This window comes from Panthera leo, chromosome B3 (genome assembly GCF_018350215.1).
Source record: "Panthera leo isolate Ple1 chromosome B3, P.leo_Ple1_pat1.1, whole genome shotgun sequence".
Taxonomy (NCBI): domain Eukaryota; kingdom Metazoa; phylum Chordata; class Mammalia; order Carnivora; family Felidae; genus Panthera; species Panthera leo.
Genome location: NC_056684.1, coordinates 55,694,873 through 55,701,778, shown reverse-complemented (window position 1 = coordinate 55,701,778; position 6,906 = coordinate 55,694,873). Strand labels below are relative to the sequence as shown.

Sequence of the window (6,906 nt, the reverse complement as noted above, 5' to 3'; positions counted from 1 at the left end):
GTGGTTTGCTGCCAGTCTTTGGCATTATTTGCCTTGTAGAGACATAACCCTGATCTCTGCCTTCATCTTCACATGGCATTGTCCCTGTGCATGTGACTGGGTCCAAATTTCCCCTTTATGAAAAAATACCAGTCAAATTGTGTTAAGGGACCACCACCTCCTATATGACCTCATCTTAGCTTAACTAATTACATCAGCAGTGATCCTATTTCCAAATAAGTTCACATTCTTATTTGAGAGGGGATTAATATTTCTACATATGAAAGGGGGGCATAATTCAACCCATAACATTCGATGTCCGTTACTTGGGCCTCGAAGCCTCCCAACCCCATTTCATCCATGTCAAATAGTACCTGGAGGCTATGCACCATGAACTACAGTCAGGAATATCTCTAAATGAAACTGGGCAATATAATTTTCACCATTTCATCTCATTTTCTGTGGTTTTTTTTTTCATCAACCTTTCTATTTTGGCTTCCAGGCAACTGACAAACCAGGCCCCAGACTTTGCCTGGGAGTCTCCTAGACTCTCCCACTCACTACTACTATTTTTGGTTTTATCTCTTAAATATCTCTCAAATTAATCTCTACCACCAGGAGCACCTGGGTGGCTCAGTTGGTTAAACACCCAACTCTTGATTTCAACTCAGGTCATGATCTTATGGTTCATAGGATCCAGCCCCATGACAGGCTCTGTGCTGACAGTGAGGCACCTGCGTGGTATTCTCTCTCCCTCTCTCTCTGCCCTTCCCCTGTCTCAAAATAAATAAATAAACATTTAAAAAATATTCTCTAGTACCAGTGTCTTAACTCAGACTCTCATCACATCTAGCATTGATCACAATAATCTAACTCACTTTTTTTCTATTTCCGGTCCAGTGGTCCCCCTGCTAGCCTCCCTGCACCCTGCTGCTGGGATCATCCTGCTAGGATGCACAAACAAGACACCGCCACACATAAAGCGCATAGTGGCTCCCCAAAGGGCAGGTAAAGTTCAAATGTCTTTGCTTAACACCGGGGCCCTGCGAGACCTCACTCCTGTCTGCCTTCTCAGACTCACTCATCCTTGCCCTGCCCACAAGCACAGCAAACACCAGAAACACTCAGTCTGGGGTTTACCAGGTCACACTGTTGTCTCCTATTCCTGCCTTTTGCATGCACTCTTTCCTCTGCCCTCAATGCCTTCTCCCCATGGCGTCCCATGTATGTTCCTACTTATCCTTTAAACTCAGCTGAGGTATACCTTCTTCTGGGAAACCTCTCCTGATCCTGTAGAGTGATTTATGCTAGTCCCATAGAACTTCCCACTGCACTACCACAAATCAATATATTTCTCATCTATCTCTTCCTCTTGGCCAGAGGACAAGAAGTTCATGAACCATCAAAAACTGTACCAAAATTGCACTTTGTACCCTCTCTCCCCTCATTATTAGAGTGTACCTTGGAACATGTTATTTAACTCCTTTAAGCCAAGGGGGTTTCTACTGAAATGTGTAGATAGCGAAAGTACCCACTCATGATGTTGTTAGTAAATGAAATAATTAACACGGAGCTTAGTACAAGACATCGATTCTCAAAAACCGTTGTTGTTACCATATTGTTTTCGTTGTTGATTTCAGAAACACCATTATCCTGGATGAAAAATGTGGGCTTCAGGTTTGTACTGCCTGGGAGTAAACTGTGGGTCCCACCACTTAATTAGCCATGTGTCCTCATGCATGGTTCTTTATTTCTTCATCTGTATATGCAGGTAATAACAATTACCTCATAGATATTTGAGGACAAAATACACTACTTGTGAAACACTTGGAAAAGAACTTGGCACATATTAAGTGCTTAGTAAATACGGGTCCATAATATAAGCGATTTTCATCAGATTCCTAAAGGGTTCCATGGCTGCAGACAAGATTGGAAATCCATGCTCTAGTCTGTGAACTCCTTGAGGGAGGGATCTTGTATTACTCTTTGTATTCTAATTATACAGTACAGCACTGAGCACGCAGTAGATGCTTGATAATTTTTTTTAATGAATGGATGAATTGTGAATTGAGCAAAAAACACCAAGTTAAATAATGTTACTTTTCAAGAGGTCACAGCTGAGCAACTTCATCCCTTGAGAACATGGCTAGGAATCAGGAAATGGGGAAAGTACATGTTCCAAAACGGCACATAAAAGCTCACACACTTTATTCAGAGGAATCATAAAATGTTAGAGCTGGACTGGACCTCAGCAACGATCTGTTACAACTCTCTTACACTGTAGGTGAGGAAAAGGAGCCGACTCTCAGAACTTATCTCCTTTCCCTTTATGTATAATTCTAAGAAGCTTCGTTATCTGGCTTCCTGGCCAAAGCACATAAAGGAGAGCAAATTTGGACAGGAAAAGAGAGAGCTAGAACTATGTATTCCCATGATAAGTATTGAGAAGCAAAAGCTACACTAAGGACAGGAAAACTATGTAAAAAGCAGACACAAAAACTGAAAAATCACCAAAGCCTGTAACACTGCAGTGGCTGGGGTAGGGTGAAAGTGCTTCCTCCTCAACAGACCTTCTGGACCTGACCTGGAGCCAGTCCCAACTGTGTAGTAAATTGTATGATGCTTCACAAAAGCAAAATTTGCAAGAAAGTGAACTTATTTTAGTTCATAATCATTTCTATCCAGGGCCCCTATCCTACTGACCAGATTGGGAATGCAAACCACAAGCTTTCATGGCACCCCTCCATCTCATTCTGAGGTTATGTCAGAGACCCCAAGAGATGTCAATAATATCAAAACATTGATGAAGTAGTCCCTGAGTCACCTGCACACACAGGTGAGGTCTCTGTTCCTGTCAGCATGCCTGTTCCCGACCCTAGCCTTGGTCCACTGCTTCTTTTGATCCAGTCTTGGAGAACAAAGGTCTTTCTGGCGCTTCTCCCTGGATGTACCACTCAAGCATTCCTTTCTAGGCCCAGATGTTTGTGCTCTGTCTCCACTCCTCTCTTCTCTTCCCAAGCCTTCCCCCTTCTCTCCTTCCCTCTGCCTCTTCTCTGCTCTTCCCCCTTTTACTCCCTCTGCTTGGGGGTACATTTATTCTTAGTCTGGGGGATTATCTTTATCTTCTCATGTTTCTATGTCCTGAAGACTGTTTCTTTCACCCCCTCTGCAAATCCTTTAAGTTTTTCTAAGAGCCTGACCCTTTGGAACACAAAAGTCAGATGGCTGTACAGGCTAATTCTGCCTTCCACCCTGCTATATTCCCTCTCTGAGGCAGTGAACCAAAGAAGGCTGACCCTGTTTGGATCTGGGAAAGGGAAAAGGATAAGTGTGGAGAAGAAAAAAATATAGTGAACATCTCAGAATGGTATCCCATCATGTATGTGATATATTCCAGAAAAATTGTTGGCCAAATTGTATGCAAAAGAGAGTTAATTTTTAGTCATCCAGAAAATTCATAGCTGCACAATAACTCATTCTCTTACGTGTTAAGTAAATAAGTACCATGCTACTGTATGCTCATACTAGCATTAAGCAGCATTTCCCAAAACCTTTTGCATGGAGTGCTTAAACTCTAATTTTGGGCCACGTAGAAAAGTCTTGTATAGTCATAGGAATTTTTTAAATGCCACTCTTCTCGGAGATTTAGAAAACATCTTAGCATATTAAAGACTCTTTGAAACTGAAACTGATCCTGCATTATCTGACCATGGAAACCTGATTTGATTGATCTCCTGTGGAGTGAGTATTGTGTGGAACACACTTCGGAAACATCTGGCTGATATTCACGCTGATGACCAATTCAAGGTGAAGAAAGGCAGAAGTTTTCATGGCATGTATGCTCAGGACAGAAATGGGATTGGGTAAATCACCACTTCCAAGGAAGGATTAGACAAGCAATAACCCCTGGAGCACTGAACCCTTATTTCCCCCTCAGCCTGAAGGGTTCCATAGCCCCAGACTGTACCTGCCAAAGCTGTCAGGTCCACTGTTCAATGAATCACATGGGGGCTACTGAGGTGTAGAGCATGGATCTTGGTTTCATGCTGCCCTTTCCCAACCCAGGATGATAGCTATTTGGATCTTCAAAGCCATTACAGCACACACTCTTTTGGATGCTCAAGAAATCAAAAAAGAAAGAATTATTTCAGATGTTTCTATCTCTGGCCTTATTTCCAAACAGAACAAGCAGTTACTTGGATTACCTCATCTTTCCTTTGTACAGGGAGGACAAAACTCAAACTAGACAAGAAATGATAGAATTGTTCTCTGAAAAGATGGAAGGCACTGAAACTATGTAATAATAGGTCAAGAAAGGTGCTAAAATACTCTGGCTGCTGAAACAGTGAGCTCATCAGAAAGCCGTAGGCGCAAGTTCGGGAACTTATGACTCACATTCAATATACTTGCAAAGTAGTTTCAATTTGAAGAAGATTATTTGGACAACTCATAAATGTTACCACTCTGCTAGGCACTATGGGAATCATAAAATGTAAAACTCAATTTGCTGTTGTTATTACTATCACAATTATCAGAGAAGCTTTGTGGATATTAGAACATGTTTAGACTAGCCATTATGGGAAGTGCCCAGGAAAATCAATAGGAAATTGATATTGTACAGCACATGAACTTCAGTGGGCATAGTCAGTGTGGCCCTGTGTCTTTTTTCAGGAAGCAGAGAATAGAGAGGCAGGGAGCAGAGAAAGTGGGAATTTACCCCAGGGGTTGGGGGCAAAGCAGTGTGACAAAACACAAAATTAAGATGACAAAACTCCGGAATAGTTATGGAAACAACACTAAAGTTGCCAAATACAGAGTTCTAGCCAGGCAAGGAGTCAAGAGAAGCTAGGCATGGGCTCATGGGCCAATTACAGGCCAAGAGAGTAACCCTTATCCATTTATTAAGGCTATAGTTATTAGTTTCCAAGTCATTCTCTACTGGAAGTGTCTATTAGATTTGGCAGTGAGAACCAGGAGTTATTTGGCCTAGAGTAAGTATAAGATATTCTTCTAAGTAAAGGAATGGATCTAGAAATAGGATATAATTGTTCCAGACTTCCTTCTCATCCATGTTCTGTTCTTTCCTTCTCAACACTATCCCAGATACCCAAAGACCCAAAGCAAGTGAAGACCGTTGAGGGGAGTGGAAGATATAGAAATGCTAAAGAATAAGTTCAGTCCCTGATGGAGTGGAAAGAGGGCCAAAGGAAGCCTCTGTTGGGAAGGAGGAGACATCAAGGTGAAGATCTTCACTGTCACCTGAGGTCCATTTGACTCTTTTTTAATGCCAATTTCTTACCAAAAAAAGTAGCATTTATTTATCATTTTGTTTTTCATTTCTTTGGTTGGCAGTAAAATTGAATGTTTAATTTATATGTGAATTGTCTGCATTTTTTTTACCAATTTTCCAATGGAGATCTTATAGTTTTTATATTGATTTGGAAAAGCTCTTTATACATTTATGATATCAGTCCCGTGCCATATTTATCACAAGTTCCCCCAATTTGACATTTACTATTTAATAGTGTTTATAGTCAATTCCAACAAACTGAATTCTTGAATTATTATGTAGTCAAACCTACTTTTTTCCTTCATATTTTTCCCATTGCTTTAGAGAGGCTTTTCTGGCATGGAATAAGTAAATATTTATCTATATTCTTCTTATATTTTGAGGATCTCATGTTTTTTGTTTTGTTTTGTTTTTATATTTAAGTATTATGTTAGACGAGAATTTTTTTTTTATTTTGGTTTATGGAGCTGCTAAGGGAGAATTACATTATTTTCCAAATATGAAAATAATTCTGAATAATCTTTTTTTTCTCCTGTCTATAAGATACTGTTTTTTTTAACTAAAGACAGTAAGAGTTAAGATACCTTGATACTCAAAAAACCTTAACATGCAATTTCTGGTTATTTGGTTAGTGGTGGGTTATATTTCAGTTTTTGAAGGAGATAAGAGGAGATAAGTAGGGAAGATCACTCAACATCTCTCAGATCATCCCAAGCAAGCTCTAAATAAGCTTCCTTGGGTTGGACACTCTATCATTATTCTTGCATTTAAAATCAAACATCATAAAGGAGAGTAGGACAGGAGAATTGTGATATTTTAAAGTACAACCTCTACACAGAATAAGGTCCAGAGTATGTTGGTCTAGTTCAGGAAAGCATACGTGGGTCCTCAATAAATAATCAATAATCAATTTTGTGCCCACAGGAGTGTAAGCTCCCCAAAGACGGAGACTCTTTGTTCTATTTCTACCCTCTAGTTCCTCTTACATAATTCCCTACACGCCAAACCTGCCCTCTTGACCAGTAAGTGTTCAGGAACTGGTGACCAAATCTGAACACTACTCCCGGGCCCCAGACACATATTGCCTCAATCTCTTTTCTCAACCCCTTACACTTTCTTTCTTCCCTTGGTTCCAGTCCCTGATGCCCTGCCTCCACCTAGAAGAAGGAGGCTCATTTGTTATCATTTGTTTTTCTAGGAAGAGCCTCTGAGGCTCAGATGAAGGAATAGGCAGGGGAAAGAAGAGCTAAGCCTATGGGTCAAGGAGCCAGGGTGTGGCTCCAAGATGAAAGCCCAATTATCTTTTCTATGTTTATTTAATTTTTTTTATTTTTTTTTAACATTCATTTATTTTTGAGACAGAGAGAGACAGAGCATGAATGGGGGAGGGTCAGAGAGAGAGAGGGAGACACAGAATCCGAAACAGGCTCCAGGCTCTGAGCTGTCAGCACAGAGCCCGATGCGGGGCTTGAACTCACGGACCGCGAGATCATGACCTGAGCTGAAGTCGGACACTTAACTGACTGAGCCACCCAGGCGCCCCAATGTTTATTATTTTTGAGACAGAGAGAGAGCAAGCGGTGGGGGGGGGGGGGGGGGGGGCAGAGAGAGGGAGACACAGAATCTGAAGCAGGCTC

At 41.1% G+C, this 6,906-nt stretch overlaps 1 long non-coding RNA gene across 1 annotated transcript; it reads left to right on the top strand.

Annotated features, from left to right (window-relative positions):
- Positions 1-886: 886 nt before the first annotated feature.
- On the top strand, positions 887-5,218 carry LOC122221193. The gene is made up of 3 exons (XR_006203128.1): positions 887-987; positions 1,620-1,656; positions 5,083-5,218. It is a non-coding gene; the product is annotated as an uncharacterized LOC122221193 (long non-coding RNA).
- The last annotated feature ends 1,688 nt before the right edge of the window (positions 5,219-6,906 follow it).